At 36.5% G+C, this 20,199-nt stretch overlaps 1 protein-coding gene and 1 long non-coding RNA gene across 2 annotated transcripts in view; both read left to right on the top strand.

Annotated features, from left to right (window-relative positions):
* Nucleotides 1-8,436: 8,436 nt before the first annotated feature.
* LOC141363632 (uncharacterized) lies at nt 8,437-9,082 on the top strand. The gene is made up of 3 exons (XR_012369111.1): nt 8,437-8,524; nt 8,625-8,732; nt 8,944-9,082. It is a non-coding gene; the product is annotated as an uncharacterized lncRNA (long non-coding RNA).
* Nucleotides 9,083-15,019: 5,937 nt separating this feature from the next.
* The window catches only part of myocd (myocardin), a 224,291-nt gene continuing 219,111 nt past the window's right edge, over nt 15,020-20,199 (top strand). Inside the window, exons 1-2 of the mRNA XM_073866635.1 lie at nt 15,020-15,046; nt 15,187-15,269. The gene's annotated coding sequence lies outside the window, so the exon portion shown is untranslated. The remainder of the gene's footprint in view (nt 15,047-15,186; nt 15,270-20,199) is intronic.

Raw genomic sequence — 20,199 nt, 5'->3', positions numbered from 1 at the left:
GCTGCTATACACAGGAAAGGAGACCAGAAGCTGTTTTTAATAAACAGATTAAAATGTAAAACTTAAATTCTGGCAAGAAACTGTTAATGTAAACTGTTACTGACTGTCGTTACACTCTGAACGCCCACAACACATATCATTGATCATCATTATTGACTGGCTGAGGCGCTACACGCTAAACACTGTTGCGGGTTTTCTAATGGAAGGTTGAAGTCTTCATTATATAAGCATCTTTGCTGAAAGTACGCCACAGGTCTAACGTTAAAGCTGAGGTGACAACGGGAAAATGTGCTTCTTGGATCTAATAACAACAAACGGTGTATCAACGACTCAGAAAGCTAGGTGAACAACTAGAAAAATAACACCTGATGATAATGAAACTTTTATTTTGTCATGGACGCACGGACTTTCATCCGACTGTGCGGAGTGCCCATTATGAGGCGGAGTTTACTGTGTCTGTTAGTCATTGTATGTCATTACGAGATTAAATTGATGATTTTTATTAAAACACCAACTACATTGACTCATTTTACAATCCCACTAGCATGTTATTTAGACAAAATAAAACATTTTAATTTGCGTGAGGAAGCTGGCATTTTTATGCACACTTTTATGTCATTGGCTATATGCCACTGCTGTAATGTCTTATTGCACTATAACTGTTAACGATTATTCGATTGATTGATTGTTAATTTAAATGATCATCGAATATGGGAAATTGCATAATTTGACATCCCTAGTAAGTGTGTATTAATACATGTTAACGATATGCAAAAGGTACAAACCACAACGTAAACAATGACGGGGGTTATCGTCTCCAATGTAAATGTCTTTCCTTGGATGACAGTTCACTTCCTGGGATTGGTGATGTAGACAAGACCGACATTATTATAAATCCTCCTGCTTCAGACTCACGGCCTGTAAGTTAACTCCTGTTAGCAACAAAATCTTTCAAACATGGTAAGGAGCGTCACATTCCCGGCTGACGTCAGAGGTATTCAGGTCAATCACAACGTACAGATTATCTGGCCAATCAGGGACACAGAGCTTTTCAAATCCATGCGTTTCAGGAAGAGAGTGAAATCTGGAGCTACAAAAATGTACAGAATGTTGAAAATAATGTGTTTTTTAACAATAAACCACATGAACACATTGTATTATACCAAATACACAAAATAAAGTTTTTTTAGCAATGAAATAGGTGCTCTTTAATGTTACCTGCAGGAATATTAATTACAGCAATAAGCACAAAATCAACTATATATAAATAAATAACATTAGATGAAACAATATGTTTTTCACAAACTTCTTTTGATAACTTACAATATCAATGCAAGGGTTATGGGTCCATTTCAACACTTGCTTGATGGTGACCTGCAAATACAGAAAGAAAAATATGCTTGCGAGTTTATTTCTCACCTGACACTCTTCACATAACTTTAAAGCTTTGAGAATCTACAATCGGTTAACTCTTTTAACATATGTTCTGAGTAAACATAAATCTTTATGTAAAGAGCACAATGTTTGCTGAAAGAAATTTGAGTTTGTTACCTGTTTGCCATCTGAGTCTTCTCTTTCTTGGTACATCCTGCTGGTAAAGCCAATCACCCCAACCACCTCATCTGAATCAATATTATAATCAGAAAGCACAGATCATGAAAAACACAAAAACTTTGACCGCTAGAATCTGTGATTGATTTAAATGAACTCCAACCGCCAAAACGCCAAACAATGACAGACTCACCGCTAGTAGATGAGGTACACTTTGGCTTGGGATTGGTGCAAGCCTTCATTTTGGCATCAACTGAATCATATGGCCTTCACATCAGGAACAGCCGGATTGCAGCCAGTTTTAAGCTTGGCATCAACTTTAAGATCAAAACAATGCAGACTGGTGTCTGCCCTCAGTTCAGGAAAGGCTTGTCCATTATTAGCCTTTAGTCCATAACTGGCCAAATAAGTGCCAGTCTTTAGCTGAGGGTCGGCTGGAATAGCGTCAGCCTTTGTGTCAGAATTCAGCAGATCATAGTCTGCCTTTGCCACTGGATGGGCTATATCATCATCAACCTTTAGTCCATAACTGGCAGAATAAGTGTCAGTTTTCTGGCTCGGTTGAACTGGCTTTAGATTTTAAGCCGGAATTATTCAGACTGTTGTCTGCCCTCAGCTCAGATAAGGCTTGTTCATGATTAGCCTTTAGTCCATAACTGGCGCCAGGGGAGAACTGGGACAATAATTAAGGCCAGGAATTTGACTCTGTCTCATGCCACCTTCACTGCTGCCGTCACCATGTTCATGTAATCCACCGGACTTGTTAATCTTATAGGTTAATATTATTATTTGATATAATAGGTAGACTACCAGACCAGTTATAAACTCAGCCACTGTGTTCATCTGACTGGAAACAGATTGATACAGATTTAAAATATAGAAAAGGGGACTGACCAAGTGATCTACCCTAATACTAAGTTGTCAAGATGCAGTCTATGTCTATACGGTAGGTGGACCCTACAAAACTTGTATACTACCATACCACAGACAAATATAGTAGACTGGGTACAGTTAAGACACACTTCACAAAAATTGATACTGAAAAGAAGTGAATTACCACATGACATTTCGTTAGCTTGTAGACTAAGATATTCAATTCAATTTTATTTATATAGCACTTTCAACAATTGGCGATTGTTTCCAATCAGCTTTACATTAATAGAAGCAGGGGGAAACACAGAGACAGACAACATAAGTAGCAAAATACAGCGCCTATGAATAAACTTTACAAGTGAGCGTATTAATAATGTAACACATAGACAAGGGTGCTAAGTTAAGCCAATGTCGGCTGACTCCCAGGGGTTGAAAACCCCCCTATGAGAAAAACATAATTGCCAGGAGTGAAAAAAGTCCTAGGAGGAAACCCTTGGGATATATATATATATATATATTGACTGTATATATCGGCTGGGCATCATGTTGAAGGACGGCCAGTAGATCAGTGTGTGTTGACCTTCACCGCAGCCGGAACTGGGTCTGTTTGTATCAATGTCTTCGAGTTCGAGGACGAGATAAGGAGAGAGAAACAAAATCATATAAGCGTAGATCCTATAAGATAGAAAGACACTACGTATTTTCTAAAAATTTTTCCCAAAGGCAACATATACAGTGAAAACAAAGTAGGAGCCAGGATGGAGCCTTGAGGAATGCCGTAAATAAGAGATGGTACGGACGAAATAGAATCTCCAATACCAACTGAAAAGGTAAGATATGACTTAGCTAAGAGCGTTTACCTGAATGCCCACAGAGTATTCAAGGTGTGACAGTAAGATTCTATGATTGACCGTGTCGAATGCCGCACTCAAGTCCAAAAGGATTAAAATAGAGACCCAGAGACCCCGGAGTCAAGAGATACCAAAATATAATTTAGAACTCTGAAAAAAGCAGATTCAGTACTATGGTTAGCCCTAAAACCCGATTGAAATTTCTCCATGATACTATTCTCATTAAGAAAACTCTGTAGTTGTAGTGACACAGTCTTTTTAGAAATAAAAGGAAAGTTAGAGATGGGTCTAAAATTTGTCAATTCGGCGATGTCCGCGTTTGGCTTTTTTAATATGGGTTTCACCAAAGCATGTTTCCAGAGAGCAGGAACAAAACCTGAATTAAGGCATCTGTTTATAATAGGTAAAATCCAATGACCCACACTCTCAAAAATCAGTTTGAAGAACCATGAAGGAAGAGTATCAAGACATGAGGCAGTAGGCTTCAACTTGGCGACTATGTCTGTTAGAGAAGCTACAGTATGGTAATTGGGTCAAAAGAATTAAAAAACCTGATGGCCGAGGGAGTATAAAGCAAAGTGTATTCTTTAATATTGCATATTAAAATTGATTTAATACCTAATTACATTAAAATTGTGTACTTTTACTTGAGTAGAAGTATGTTTATGTACCCAAATATTAAATGTTAAACAAAAACTTGTACTTATGAAATGTAATAGAGTAAAAATTATGATAATATGCTTTGGAATAGGAATCGACCGATATGGATTTTTCAGTGCTGATGCTGATACCGATTTTTGTTTCATCAGCCTTAGCCGATGACTGATACAGCCTGCCGATTTTCTTGAGCCGATATTTGGAGCCGATAATGCTTTTGCTCACTCAGTTTACTTCATAAAAATGACACAATGATGCCAAATGTTACACATTTAAATTTAAAAAAGTAACATTTATTGAACTTTAAAAAAAAACTATATTTAACAAATAGTAAAAACAGGTGAGGTTGCTATGGAACCATGAACTGCACTCTCCACAATGACGATGAACTATCAGCAAAGGATATTAATTTCTTAATTTGGAAATATAACTAGTTTTAACAAACATGCCTTTTCTAAAAACTTTACTTGTGTCCATTTTGAGGCAAAACACAGGGCACTGATGTATTTTAAGATATGTTAAAAAAAGATGTTATTAGTTTGGACAGTTCTTACATTTATTTTAGTCTAGGTCTAATCCGTGTCCGGGAAACCGCCCAATAAAGATGAGAAATAAAAATCTGCTTTGTTCAGCTATGATCAGCTGTTAGGCCGAGCTTTCGATGTTGTAATGGGAAGGTTGGTTGTTTTTAGTTACATGACCTGCAATCGCTTTCGGCTTCCAGAACTCTTGTCTGTAAATAATGCTGGAAAAAAATTGGCGAACACGGCAGCCACATATCGGCCGATGCCGATACAACTCGCAAATATCGGCCCGATATCGGTCTATCTCTACTTTGGAATGTATGTTTTCCAAAGAAAAACACAAATAAAATACAAATACTTAAATATACTTTTAAGTAGAAGGTAAAACCTCTGCTTGATAGTCCCTGCTGAAAAAAACAGCATCAAACTAGCATGGGAATTATCACCAGCAAACCAGCACCAAAACACAACCTATGCTGGTCTTGCTGGTATGACCAGCATGGGATGCTGGTGCTAATGCTCGTTTGGTTCTGGTTTAGCTGGTGCTGATTTAGCTGGTGTTTACTAGCAAACCAGCACCAAAACACAACATATGCTGGTCTTGCTGCTGGTATGACCAGCATGGGATGCTGGTGCTAATGCTGGTTTGGTGCTTATGCTGGTTTGGTGTTGGTTTAGCTGGTGTTCACTAGCAAACCAGCACCAAAAACACAACATACACTGGTCTTGCTGGTATGACCAGCATGGGATGCTGGTGCTAATGCTGGTTTGGTGTTGGTTTAGCTGGTGTTCACTAGCAAACCAGCACCAAAACACAACATATGCTGGTCTTGCTGGTATGCTGTTTTTTTTAGCGGGGTAAACCTAGCAACTTAACCCACCTGTGGTCTGTGGACGTTGGCATGAACGATCTATTTACTTCTCTTTTCTGTGTTTTTTGCAGTCTGTAAAACGATAGCTGCGAATTCTTGTTAATCTGTTAGTACAGTCTATCGCACAACAGCTTTTTCCCATTTAGACACGTGTTTACCGTGTTTTCACTGATTTCACACTGTACACAAATTCTTCCGCTGTCTTTTGGCACTCAGTGGGCGTAACCGCAGTCACTTACACCGAAGGTGACGTCACGTTTGCGGTATGCAACTGTTTAAATAAAAAATATATATATTTTTAATAATACTGTTTTAATGTTTTAAATAATAAGTTCACCCAGGGATCATTCTTTTCCGGTAACAGTCACTAGGTGGCGTTTCGGTATCGCGGCCGCCATTTTGTGGTCATAGCTAGAAACCATAACAATGATTTATATGACTTGGTGATTTAGATGGATTAATTAATCTCACAGCCAAATCAGAAAAGAAAATAACAATACATTTTACGAGCCTCCAGGGTAAGATTTGGGGAACCCTGACCTACGATATTCGACTTCGTGCTGTGCTGCAACACAGGTGCAGGTGCAAGACAGGTAAATGACATCAAAGTACCGCGAGAGTAATTCGATAAATCATACGGACGAGTCTTTTTTTCGAATCGCTCTCGCGGTGCCTTGACATCATCCAGCGGTCTGTGTATGAACTCCAACCTGCACAAATGAGTGTTCAGCTCACAGTGTAAACAAAAACAATTTTGAGAAATGTACGAGTGGATGGCAAAACCCAGAGAGTACAACGTACACGACGTGACTAAACAACAACATTTAATTCAGTCATTTAATGTCTTGAGGTGAGTATCTAAATGCAGTAAATTATGTTTTTTATTTTTGTGCTGTACACTGTTAAACTTAACTTACCTTATGAAAGTCTTCATTTTATATCAAACGTTACGTTCAAGTTTTTAGGATCTCAAAGTTAATTCATAGTCATTTAAAATTTATTTAAAACATAAAGGACTGTAGCCTATGGTAATGTTAGCTATCAATAAAAAGAGTAAAAGGACAAGGACAGTCGAGGTAGGCTACAATATTAGCAAATAAGTTACATAAAAAATAATAATACATGCATTTAATGTGGTGTTTAGAGAGAGGTTTTAAGATAAGAACTGATAAAGCACAATGATGTTGTTATGATATGATTTTAATGAAATGTGCTTGGATAAAAATACTGCACTTTTATATTTTTATTAGTTACTGTAATTGTTTAACAGTTAAGGGCTGTTATCTATCAAACCAACTTATATCACATTTTAAAAGTTTGTGCTTAGAGAAATACAGTATAGCCTTTTTGTTCAGCGCTGTAAAAAATAAAAGGGAACATTATCCTTCATTGAGTATAACAGCTATATCAGGTACAAATAACATTCATATCTCAGACATTTATATTATTTTAAGTATTTTGGTGGCTAATGACTTCCAATGATCAATAAAGCCAAATCCTTATTGTTGTTGTTAAAAAAATTACAAATGAATGTTTTGACCTGTATGTAGACTTCCTCTCAAATTTAGGTGGCAGGTGCAAAATGAATAGAAAATGGCTTTTGATCAGCATTTTTTTTTTTTTTTGAAGATTATGAAGGCGTCCTTTCATTGACCATTAAAATTAAGTGATTTGACTTTATTTATTAAAAGAGCCATTTAATTAAGAAATCCTAACAAAATTGTCATACTGTATCAGTCAAGCTAAGCTTACTGCACAACTTATAACAAATCTAATGTGTATTTATAAGGTGACACCATGCATATACACTCACCTAAAGGATTATTAGGAACACCTGTTCAGTTTCTCATGAATGCAATTATCTAATCAACCAATCACATGGCAGTTGCTTCAATGCATTTATGCAATCTCCTGAACTCCAAACTGAATGTCAGAATGGGAAAGAAAGGGGATTTAAGCAATTTTGAGCGTGGCATTGTTGTTGGTGCCAGACGGGCCTGCTCAGTTACTGGGATTTTCACGTACAACCATTTCTAGGGTTTACAAAGAAGGGTGTGAAAATGGAAAAACATCCAGTATGTGGCAGTCCTGTGGGTGAAAATGCCTTGTTGATGCTAGAGGTCAGAGGAGAATCGACCGACTGATTCAAGGTGATAGAAGAGCAACTTTGACTGAAATAACCACTCGTTACAACCGAGGTATGCAGCAAAGCATTTGTGAAGCCACAACACGCACAACCTTGAGGCGGATGGGCTACAACAACAGAAGACCCCACGGGGTACCACTCCTCTCCACTACAAATAGGAAAAAGAGGCTACAATTTGCACCAGCTCACAAAAATTGGACAGTTGAAGACTGGAAAAATGTTGCCTGGTCTGATGAGTCTCGATTTCTGTTGAGACATTCAGATGGTAGAGTCAGAATTCGGCGTAAACAGAATGAGAACATGGATCCATCATGTCTTGTTATCACTGTGCAGGCTGCTGGTGGTGGTGTAATGGTGTGGGGGATGTTTTCTTGGCACACTTTAGGCCCCTTAGTGCCAATTTGGCATCGTTTAAATGCCACGGCCTACCTGAGCATTGATTCTGACCATGTCCATCCCTTTATGACCACCATGTACCCATCCTCCGATGGCTACTTCCAGCAGGATAATGCACCATGTCACAAAGCTCGAATCATTTCAAATTGATTTCTTGAACATGACAATGAGTTCTCTGTACTTAAATGGCCCCCACAGTCACCAGATCTCAACCCAATAGAGCATCTTTGGGATGTGGTGGAATGGGAGCTTCATGCCCTGGATGTGCATCCCACAAATCTCCATCAACTGCAAGATGCTATCCTATCAATATGGGGCAACATTTCTAAAGAATGCTTCTAGCACCTTGTTGAATCAATGCCACGTAGAATAAAGGCAGTTCTGAAGGCAAAAGGGGGTCAACACAGTATTAGTATGGTGTTCCTAATAATCCTTTAGGTGAATGTATGTCTACATTTTTACAATGGTTTCTTCTCATGTTTGCTACAGGGAGGATGGTTGGTGCTCTGTACGCTTCTACCATCTTAAAGAGGTTTGCTGGAGTGATCCCACGGGCATGTTTCAAAGATTCGAAAGCCTGACAGTGGGATACTGGAGCCCAAACTGCTGGAACCATTCTATACCAATTGACAAGACATGAAGAACATATTCAAAGTAGGTATCAGGATTTATTATGTTAGGCTCTACTGATGACATTTTAAGCGACACAAACACATTTATTCTTAACATAAAGGAATATTTGTTATTTTTGCAGTCTTTTAATGTGGAGCTCACTCCCTCTATAAAGCAGTCAGTTGCTCTCTTGGAGTCCTCATCTGTTGCTGCAGGAAATGTTGTCCAAGATGTTTCTGTCATCATCTAGGTAGGAATGTATTTCAATTATTTATGGGCATTGTATTCATTTTCCTTATAATATATTTGCCCTTCTCTTTCTCTTGTCAACAAAACCAGATGAATGTAAAATAAACATCAAGCCCCAGCTATATTGCAACTTTCTATATGTTTATAGCATTGGCGATATGAAAAAAAAAACTATTTCCGGATAATAAAGATAATGTTTTTTCTCTCAACAGAAATGGTTTCTCATAAAGTGTTGTCCACCAAGAATAATGCCTGGGTCAAATCAGCTCGCAAGCCCATGATTGCAGACAGCGCAAACCTGAAGATCTTCAAATCACACAGTGCAGTTTTTCTCCTTAATCTTCCTCAGACATCAAGGTAATGCATGAATGACCCAATGTAGCTTCACTTCATGGCTTGTAGCTTCACAAGTACAGTAGTAGCCCAGGAGCGCTTCATTGTGTCTATCTGCAAATTAAATAGCCTGGTGAAGTTGATTTTATATATATAAAAGGGGACATTTCATAAGATTTAAAAAAAAAAAGTCAAATAAATATTTGGTGTCCTCAGAGTACGTATGCGAAGTTGTAGCTCAAAATACCATATAGATAATTTATTATAAAATGTTAAAATTGACACTTTTTTATTTTTTACATTTTTTTTAAAGCAAATGAGTTGATCACTGCACCCAGAGGCAGTGTCGTGGTTGGATAGTGCAGATAAAGGGGTGGTATTATCCCTTTCTGACATCACAAGGGGAGCCAAATTTCAATGACCTATTTTTTCCACATGCTTGTAGATAATGGTTTACCAAAACTAACTTACTGTGTTTTTCCACTTTTTCTATGTTGATAGAAGCACTGGGGACCCAATTATAGCACTTAAACATGGAAAAAGTCAGATTTTATGATATGTCCCCTTTAAATGTTTCCTGTTATTTTAAAGAGCACCTATTTCATTGCTAAAATACATTTTTGTGGTATGATACAAAGTGTTTGCGTGGTTTGTGGTTAAAAACATACCATACAGATTTCACTCTCTTACTGAAAAGAGCTGTGTCCCTGATTGACCAGCTAACCTATACGTTGTGATTGGTCAGAATACGTCTGACGTCAGCCGGAAATGTGACGCTCCTTACCATGTTTGAAAGATTTGGTCACATTGCAATGCTAACAGGAGTTAGCTTACAGCAGGGGTCGGCAAGTAACTTTGGCCGCGGGCCAATATTTTTTTTAGCCAGTAGATGGCGGGCCAACTGTTGTTGGCACACTTACGTCTTATTTTGAATTTGCCTAGTATAGGCTATCTGATCTTTTGTCAAGAAACATTGTCTTTATTTCCTATTTAAAAGACGAAAGACGGCATTAAAAATTGCTAAAAACATGGTAATGGGTCTGTGTATCATTCGTTCAATCGTTTTTTTTTTTCAAATTAAAAACAAAAATGAAAAAATTAACCACCACTGGTTTTCTGATTGTGTGCTCAGATAAAAAAATTAATTACGGGATTAGACTTTTTTTATTTAGCTCCTTTATAGGCATAATATATCAATGAAATCATTTTAAACAGATCAAGTACTATAGTGGTAATATTACAGGTTTATGCTCTCATGAAATACTCTTACAGTCCGACTTTTGTACTATTCCTTTTTTTATTAATATTTATCCGGGACACACACATACACACATAAGGTTTAAGGAGGTCTCCGCTGGACTGTTTTTTGTCCAGCTCCGACAAGGTTCTATTTATACATTCATACACTTTATGTTCACCCCCTTTATTTCCTGACCTGACGGGTCCGCAAAACTTAACGTCACGTTTCCAGAATCTCACATTCAAATGTCTCTAACGAAAAGAGACAGATAATTTTAAATGTTATACAAAAATTGTGTTCGTGCCAATAAAAATATTATTTTAACATTGTTTTCATTGTATTTATAATGAAATATAAATAATAAATTAAATAGGACAAAGCCTCTCACTCAAATTTCTCACCATCATAAACCGAGTTGGTTGCGGAGTTGCTGTTCAAATTGCTGAACATCCTCCTTTGCCAAATTTATAACGTTTTAAACGGAGGTAAAGATCAAAGAACTATGCGTTAGGAAAATTAATAATGGCTTTATTTTAATAGACATGTAAAACCATATTTTGGCGGATTACTTTCATTTTTTTTTAACGAATTTACCTGCCCATTTAGTCTTAATAATTAACGGTAAACGAACTTGACTTGCTGTTTTCGAAGGCAGGTCGAACCTTAGGTCGGGCTCGAGCCCCAAGTTCAAGTAGCAGAACACAATAGTATTCCTTTCAAATCTACTTTAAAAGTGTATTAGTTAAAATATTACTGCAGTAAAAGAGTTTATTTTTATCATATTTTGTAGTGGTTTCTAAAAGCCAGCAATTACTTTTCAGTAATTTGCAATGTCACGGAGTTTAACGTCTTCACGCGTGATGAATTGACATGATTTACGAGGTAAATTTCCAAATGATTCATTAAGTCATACCTCTGCAATTATTTGATCGATTGTGTTTTAGAAGTATGTTCAAAATCTAATGACAGTTATGATCGCGGATGCGCTGGTAGAGAAAGAGAACGAGAAAAAGCGGCCCGTTAAGATAGCTATTATACGCATTTTTTTCAGGACATTCTTGCTATTTGTCAGTGTGTTATACGCGAATAAATAATAATGAAAAAAGTTCAAAAGTCGGACTGTAAGCGAATGAGACTTACAGGAAAGCATGGTTGCTATTCAAACCCTTATTAAAACCCTTATTAACCCTTAAGAGATCCTAGGGACATTTTCTGCCATTTTGATTTTGATTTTTAAACCATCTTGACTGTGATGATTGAATATAGCCCAAACTTGCCAAAGGTTAATCATTTTTGATACATTTTAGAATTTTGGTTTCATTTTTTTAAATTAGCTTAAAATGGCTAAGCTACGCAAAAACCGACACATGTGATCCTAGGGACAAAAAATGCCCCATTGAAAACCATTATAACTACCATTTTTGACCCCCCATTTATCTTAACATAAACTAATACATACCTTTATGTCAATATATCATTTTGAACTACTGGCCTTGAAGTTTCAATTTTTATACTTGTCCACCAGGTGGCGCTACTTTTTACCATTTCATGCATTCATCAAAATGTCACAATTTTTGCTGTTTTCTGCGGACCGCATAGCTGCTGAAAAGATAAACCTTTAATGTTGAAAATTGGTGTGTGTGTAAAAAAAGTGTGTCTGAGTGGTAAGGGGGTGGTGGTGATGTCGGGGTGGAGTCGATGTTGAGTGGGGCAGGGGGGCATATTCAACATATCCAAATTCTTCTCTCTTTGAAGGGCACATTCTGCATTATAAACTAATTCAGTAATAAAAACGATGAGAGGCCAGAACCGAAACAAAATCAATGTTCATTTTGGTTCTCGCTCATGTTGTTTATGCAAGTACACTGCTATAAGTATGAACAGTATAGCAGAAGTAGTAAAAATGGGAAGGCATTACAGCACACACAAGGCTCCTGAAATAATCATGCATTTCAAGAGCGAGGATGGCTCCTCATCTTCCTCCGAGGATTCTGAGGTCGACACGGAGGCCTCAGAGGTAGAAGTAGACCAGCTGGAGTCTAATTCATAAGAAGGATCTTCAGAAGACTTGTCAGAAGGTGAGAGCGGAGAGGAGATTGATGAAGTGGCGGCAGGATGGACATCAAAAATTGAAAAATCTTTTGGTCTTCCACAAACATGGAGACGCTCCGCTACTTCCCAGCAGCCAGAGATTTGATCCCAGGGCTCACACACTATGCCACTGCCCAAATCAGTGCCCTGACTTCAAGCTTTTCATTGATGCATGAAATCCTGCAGCATATTGGGGCCATGACAAACCTACATGGGAGACAGTCACAGACTGGAGAGATCTTGAGACAGAGAAACTGCAGGCTTATGTGGGGCTGCTCATTCTGACCGGTGTTTACAGATAAAAAATGAATCAGCCCTCAGTCTCTGGAGTGAGAAATGAGGACAGGTCACTATCTGGGCTACGATATCCCACAAAAGTTTTCACGACATCAGCCGAACACTGTGGTTCGATTAATGTTAACATATTGGCATTTAAAGGGTTAAAATTTCCACAAATTTAATTAATATTTGACATGTATGTTTCAGGAAGAAGTAGTGTTAAAAGATTTAATAGTTTAAAGTGGAAAAAATGATTGATGTATGATATTTTTAGAGCAGTTTTTGGGAAGGTGTCATTTTGGCCTTATAGGATCATTTTGGCCTTAGGAAGTGTGAGTTTTGTATAAAATCTGACCCTGTTCAAAAAATAACAATGCATCAAAATCAATGTTACTACCAATCTTTTACCCATCCTAGGGTCTAATAATAATTATAATCAAATGGTAGTTCAAATGTTTTTTTGGGGGAAAATATTTAGATTTTTGTTTTTTTCTGTTAAAAAAACATGGGTTAATGTAAACAAACTGGCATGTAAAGGGTTAAAATTTTCACAAATTATATTAATATTTGATATGTATGTTTCAGGCAGAAGTAGTTTTAAAAGACTGAATCGTTTAAAGTGGAAAAAAATGTTGACATATGATATTTTTAGAGCAATTTTGGGAAGGTGACATTTTGTGGCCTTAGGATCACAAGTGTGAGTTTTTTATAAAATCTGACTCTGTTCAGAAAATAACAATGCATTAAAATCAATGTTGCTACCAATCTTTGACCCATCCCAGGGTCTAATAATTAAAATAATCAAATGGTAGTTCAAAAGTTTTTTTTGGAAAATATTTAGTTTTTTTGTTTTTTCCTGTTAAAAAAACAGGGGTTAATATAAACAAAATGGCATATAAAGGGTTAAAATTTTCACAAATCTAATTAATATTTGATATGTATGTTTCAAGCAGAAGTAGTTTTACAAGACTGAATCGTTTAAAGTGGGAAAAAATATTGATGTATGATATTTTAGAGAGGTTTTTGGGAAGGTGACATTTTCTGTCCTTAGGATCACAAGTGTGAGTTTTTTTACAAAATTTGACCCTGTTCAAAAAATAACAATGCATCAAAATAAATTTTGCCACCAATCTTTGACCCATCCCAGGGTCTAATAATTAAAATAATCAAATGGTAGTTCAAAAGTTTTTTTTGGAAAATATTTAGTTTTTTTGTTTTTTCCTGTTAAAAAAACAGGGGTTAATATAAACAAAATGGCATATAAAGGGTTAAAATTTTCACAAATCTAATTAATATTTGATATGTATGTTTCAAGCAGAAGTAGTTTTACAAGACTGAATCGTTTAAAGTGGGAAAAAATATTGATGTATGATATTTTAGAGAGGTTTTTGGGAAGGTGACATTTTCTGTCCTTAGGATCACAAGTGTGAGTTTTTTTACAAAATTTGACCCTGTTCAAAAAATAACAATGCATCAAAATAAATTTTGCCACCAATCTTTGACCCATCCCAGGGTCTAATAATTAAAATAATCAAATGGTAGTTCAAAAGTTTTTTTTGGAAAATATTTAGTTTTTTTGTTTTTTCCTGTTAAAAAAACAGGGGTTAATGTAAACAAAATGGCATATAAAGGGTTAAAATTTTCACAAATCTAATTAATATTTTATATGTATGTTTCAAGCAGAAGTAGTTTTACAAGACTGAATCGTTTAAAGTGGGAAAAAATATTGATGTATGATATTTTAGAGCAGTTTTTGGGAAGGTGACATTTTCTGTCCTTAGGAACACATACGTAAGTTTTTTTAAGGATCTCTTAAGGGTTAAAATGTAATCTAGTACCTGATCTGTTTAAATTTATTTCATTGGTATATGTCTGCTAAGGTGTTCAATTAAAATTTGTCTGAACCCGTTTTCATTAATTTTTTTATTTTTGATCTGAGCGCACATTCAGAAAACGAGTCGTTTGATTTTAGTTCAGGAAATAAATAATAGAAAAACAAGTCGTTTTTCTTTATTTTCTTTTTGGTTTTGATTTGAAAAAACGAATGAAGGAATGATACACGGGGCCATTTTTGTAAACTGTTATTGTAAGATAAAAAAGTCTGATTAAAAAAAAAATTAAAAAACGGACTTCAAATTAATCCGGCGGGCCAGAAAATATTGCTGGCGGGCCACTTTTGGCCCGCGGGCCGCCTTTTGCCGACCCCTGGCTTACAGGCTGTGAGTCCGAAGTGGAAGGAATTATGATCATGTCGTTCTTTCTACATCACCAATCTCAGGAAGTAAACTGTTGCCTACAATCTATGTGTTTGTTGTAGTCCTAGAAAAGAGATTTACGTTGGAGACGATAACTCGCGTCATCCTTTACTTTGGGTATGTACCTTTTGCAAATCGTTAATATGTACTAATACACACTTACACACCAAAGGAAATGTAAAATCATGAATTGGACCATCGGTGCTCTTTAAGCATTGTTTTTGTAATGACTTACGGTAATTTTTTTATCTTATCAGAGAAAGGACATCTGTGCAATTGATGATCATGTTGTTGCCACTTGGAATCCACCTCATCTCTAATCCCATATCTGAGTCTACCCGTAAGTACTTCTTTTTGTGCCCATTTCTACACCTTGTTGCCTGTTACATGTTATGTCATTTCTGTTATTTGAATACTTGAATATTGGGCTTTTTAGTCTTGGCTTTCTTATTTATATTTGAGATCTGTGATGATGGAGTGATATTGAAATACCTTATTTGGATTAAGTAACAGTATCTTCGTTAAGTAAAGTGTGCAATGCAAAACAATATGACCTTGGCTGCGTCCAAAAGCTTAAGTAGCTGACTTGTTGCCTCGCTGCCTCACGAAGCAATGATTTTGGCGGCATGAAGACAGCTCTGAGAAATGCTTTCTGACAACCTTCATAGGCAGCGTAATGAAATTCAGTTTGAAATATAAACAGAGAGTGCCTTTGTGATAACTAATCGCTTATTTAAAAACTACAATACTAATTTCTCACTGGAAATGCAGTCAAAAGGTGTAAAAAGTGAAAATATAATTTTATTTACACTAAATTTGTGCTCCAGCCCCTTTCTTGGCCGCCATTTTATTTTTTCAAACTCATAGGCTCGACCAATCACATTCCCCGCGCATGCCTACACACAGAATTGTGGGACAAGATGATGAAGGTATCTTAGGAGACAGGAAGTAAACCAAACATTTGAGGCTGACCCGTCGACTTGCAACTGCTAGCTCTGACCTTTGACCCATCTCAAAATAACTGCTTGCAGTTTCTTATTGTTATGCTTTTATTTATAATCTTTGCATGTTACACCGAGTGCATGTCAAGTGATTTCATTTAAAAATTGGACTTGTGCTGTTGTACGGTGGCTCTGAATTGTCAAAACACCTCTGAAAATACTTGTTACAGATGCAAAACATGGAGAAAATTGAACCTGATCCCAATTTTTGATGGAGTACAGTTTTTGAGGCAGTGTGTAGTGATATTAAATTTTGTGATATTGTGAAGTTACACACAGCATGTGTTGCACTTACTGTTGAAAGATTTAGTAAGTAAATCTCAAAACAATCTTCAGCACTATGTTTGTAGATGTTTTGGGTTTAATTATACACTGTACAGTAGTAACAAAAGGTTTCACTGTTTGTTTCATAATGCCGATCAAGGCTTATGGTCTGTATCAGAATTTAAAGTGCAAAACCTCAATCCTCAGTGCTCTTGGGAAATCTAAAAAAATAAAAAATAAAAAGAATGCACTTTCCCAGGAAAAAAAATATTAGTAACTGGGTTCAAAACCATAAAGCCTTGCCATAATACTTCAGTAAATATCAATTATTTACATATATAGAGCATAAACAAAACAAAAAATAAAAAGCTTTTAGTCTCAGGAGGAGGTCAGGCCTGCAAAACAAACCAAAAACAAGGCTACAATCCAAGCAAAAGCAAACATGACCAAATCTGTTTCTTATCTTTCTCTCTTATAACAAAATAATAAACCAAAATGACGCCTCCTCCTGACAGCTGTTCAATATTAATGGGTGTTTTTTTTTCAATATATACAAATAAAATGAGGAAATATTTACAAAAGCCAGGCAGCAGTAATGTCATTAGATATTCTAACAACTTCTCTAAACAACAGCGCTGAAGCTCAGTCAAACACAACAACTCTTTAAACAATAAACTCATTCACATTTCCTTTTATCTTCCTCAGACAAGTGTTTACCATAAGACAACTGGGTGATGTATGTATTCATTAAAATATCTGAATGAGTACAAATGAAAGTCAGCTGATTATGTCTTGCATTTTACTTGGGACTTAAATATAGTAAGTGAAATCAATCCCCCTTTTACTACATTTGACGCCCTCTTACAAATTCCTTCTGTATACTTTAAAATCAATCATTATCTTTCATTTCAAGACATTTAGATGTGCGTGTACTGTAATTGTGTGTGTGTAAGAAAACAGACAGAGTAAGCATAGAGATAATTGGTAAGGGTTTGTATAAAAACTATTAATGACTGTAAGAAGAATTAAATTCCACTAGATGGTAGTAAACCACAACACATTCAGACATTTTCTTTAAAAGAGCATCTAAACAAAGTTACAAACTATTGTGCTACTATTAAACTACTACAGGTACTATAAGCACTGTGTAACAATACAAAGTAACATTTCTTTGGTACCCTTTTCTTCCATATAAATGCTGTCTATCAATTGATAGGCTTTTAACATGTATAATAATATAGTCTATGTAAATATAATCTACTTTAGCAACTACATTGTTTACTGTAATTCACTGTAGTCTGTGATCTAGGTTTATCTCATTGTCAATAAAAATTTGCAATGACATATAATTGATAAATATACATATCTCCTGCATGTACTACTGTATATAAAGGATCATTCTCCCATACCAGACAGCTTTAGTCCAGCATCCAATGGCCTACAATAAATATGCTAAATGTTATATCGTATATTAAGATTTCTATATTTGACATTATGATGGTATCTATCTATCTATCTATCTATCTATCTATCTATCTATCTATCTATCTATCTATCTATCTATCTATCTATCTATCTATCTATCTATCTATCTATCTATCTATCTATACTCACCTAAAGGATTATTAGGAACACCATACTAACACTGTGTTTGACCCCCTTTTGCCTTCAGCACTGCCTTAATTCTATGTGGCATTGATTTAACAAGGTGCTGAAAGCATTCTTTAGAAATGTAGGCCCATATTGATAGGATAGCATCTTGCAGTTGATGGAGATTTGTGGGATGCACATCCAGGGCACGAAGCTCCCATTCCACCACATCCCAAAGATCAGAGGATGGGTACTTCGTGGTGGTCATAAAGGGATGGACATAGTCAGAAACAAAGCTCAGGTAGGCCGTGGCATTTAAACAATGCCCAATTGGCACTAAGTGTGCCAAGAAAACATCCCCCACACCATTACACCACCACCACCAGCCTGCACAGTGATAACAAGGCATGATGGATCCGTGTTCTCATTCTGTTTACGCCAAATTCTGACTCTACAATCTAAATGTTCCAAAAGAAATCGAGACTCATCAGACCAGGCAACATTTATCCAGTCTTCAACTGTCCAATTCTGGTGAGCTCGTGCAAATTGTAGCCTTTTTTCCTATTTGTAGTGAAGATGAGTGGTACCCGGTGGGGTCTTCTGCTGTTGTAGCCCATCCACCTCAAGGTTGTGCGTGTTGTGGCTTCACAAATGCTTTGCTGCATACCTCGGTTGTAACGAGTGGTTATTTCAGTCAAAGTTGCTCTTCTATCAGCTTGAATCAGTCGGCTCATTCTCCTCTGACCTCTAGCATCAACAAGGCATTTTCGCCCACAGGACTGCCGCATACTTGATGTTTTTTCCTTTTCAAACCATTCTTTGTAAACCTTAGAAATGGTGCGTGAAAATCCCAGTAACTGAGCAGATTGTGAAATACTCAGACGGGCCCGTCTGGCACCAACAACCATGCCATGCTTAAAATTGCATAAATCACCTTTCTTTCCCATTCTGACATTCAGTTTGGAGTTCAGGGGATTGTCTTGATCAGGACCACACCCATAAATGCATTGAAGCAACTGCCATGTGATTGGTTGATTAGATAATTGCATTAATGAGAAATTGAACAGGTGTTCCTAATAATCCTTTAGGTGAGTGTACAGTATAGAGACAGAGCGCAGTTATGCTAATTTGATTTTGGGGGGAAAACAATCCAACCATTTCCATTGACTTTGTATTACATGCGGCCGCCTCCTTGTCATTTCTGGCTTATAACAAAAACAGAATAATGCCTAAAAGCTGCTGTGTGACAAGGTGTACAGCTAACAAGCTAAAAAAAAACAGAAATGCGACGACCCAAAAAAAACCGAGCATTTAAAGACACAAAAGTGGATCGCATATTACGTTTCATTCCAGTGGGCATAGTTCTAATAATAGTAGTGCTATAAAAATTAGCCTGTATCCACTTTTGTGTCTTTAAACGCTCGTTTTTTTGGGTCAACAGCTTATAAAAACGTATTTCTGGGTTTAGCATTATTCTGTTTTTTGTTATAAGCCAGAAATGACAAGGAGGCGGCCTCATGCAATACAAAGTCAATGGAGACGGATGGATTGTTTTCCCCTCCGGTGGGCGTGGTTTTCAGGTTATGATGCGTTGCGCTCTGTCTCTATAGACCAGTTCAAATGATGTAAACAACACTGGTCCAGAAGCACTTCCTGTTACAGTTTGTGACAGTTATTTTTTATTTCACATATATTATTATCTTTAAGATGTTTGTTTAACTTCAGTTAATTCAGGTTTATGTGTTCTGTTGGTTTATTTTATTCCAACGTTTATCTAGTGTTAAAAAACGGAAACAGGAAGTGCTTCTGGACCAGTGTTGTTTACATCTTTTGAAATGGTCTATAGTACCTCTGTATAACCATAATTTTTGCTAAAGCATGACTATAATACCACTTATGGTTCAAATAGCACAATATGCTTCTACACAGGTGATGTTTTGCATTTAAAGTAGTTCCCCTATCATTACGAGCCAGTGAACCACTTTTAGGGCTATTTAGCAACAATTTGTGAATCAATAGTAATTTAAACCACATTTCTTTCAGCATTTACTGTAATTGGTTGGGCTAGCCTGTTTGTTTTTAAAATACTGTGGTATCAAAGTAATGTGGATTCATCCATCAAGTAAGAGTAGATTTGAAACGGCAGAATTAAAAGCAATAAGTTTCATTACCTCGTGAAAAGCAAAGATGAAAGGAAGCACATAAATTTACAACAATCTCAAGAAATGTTTCTATTTATAGTCTAAAACCAATGGAGGGGGCTAAAGCAACGCACGTGACATGAAGTAATGCATTAAAGGGATAGTTCACCCAAAAATGAAAATGTTGTCATCATTTACTCTCCCTCGTGTAGTTTTAAACCGGTATGAGTTTCTTTATTCTGTTACTCATAAAAGATATTTTGATAAATGATGG

This window comes from Misgurnus anguillicaudatus, chromosome 4 (assembly GCF_027580225.2).
Source record: "Misgurnus anguillicaudatus chromosome 4, ASM2758022v2, whole genome shotgun sequence".
In the NCBI taxonomy this organism is placed as follows: domain Eukaryota; kingdom Metazoa; phylum Chordata; class Actinopteri; order Cypriniformes; family Cobitidae; genus Misgurnus; species Misgurnus anguillicaudatus.
The sequence above is the reverse complement of the archived record's forward strand: the minus strand, read 5'-3'. Positions and strand labels throughout refer to the sequence as shown.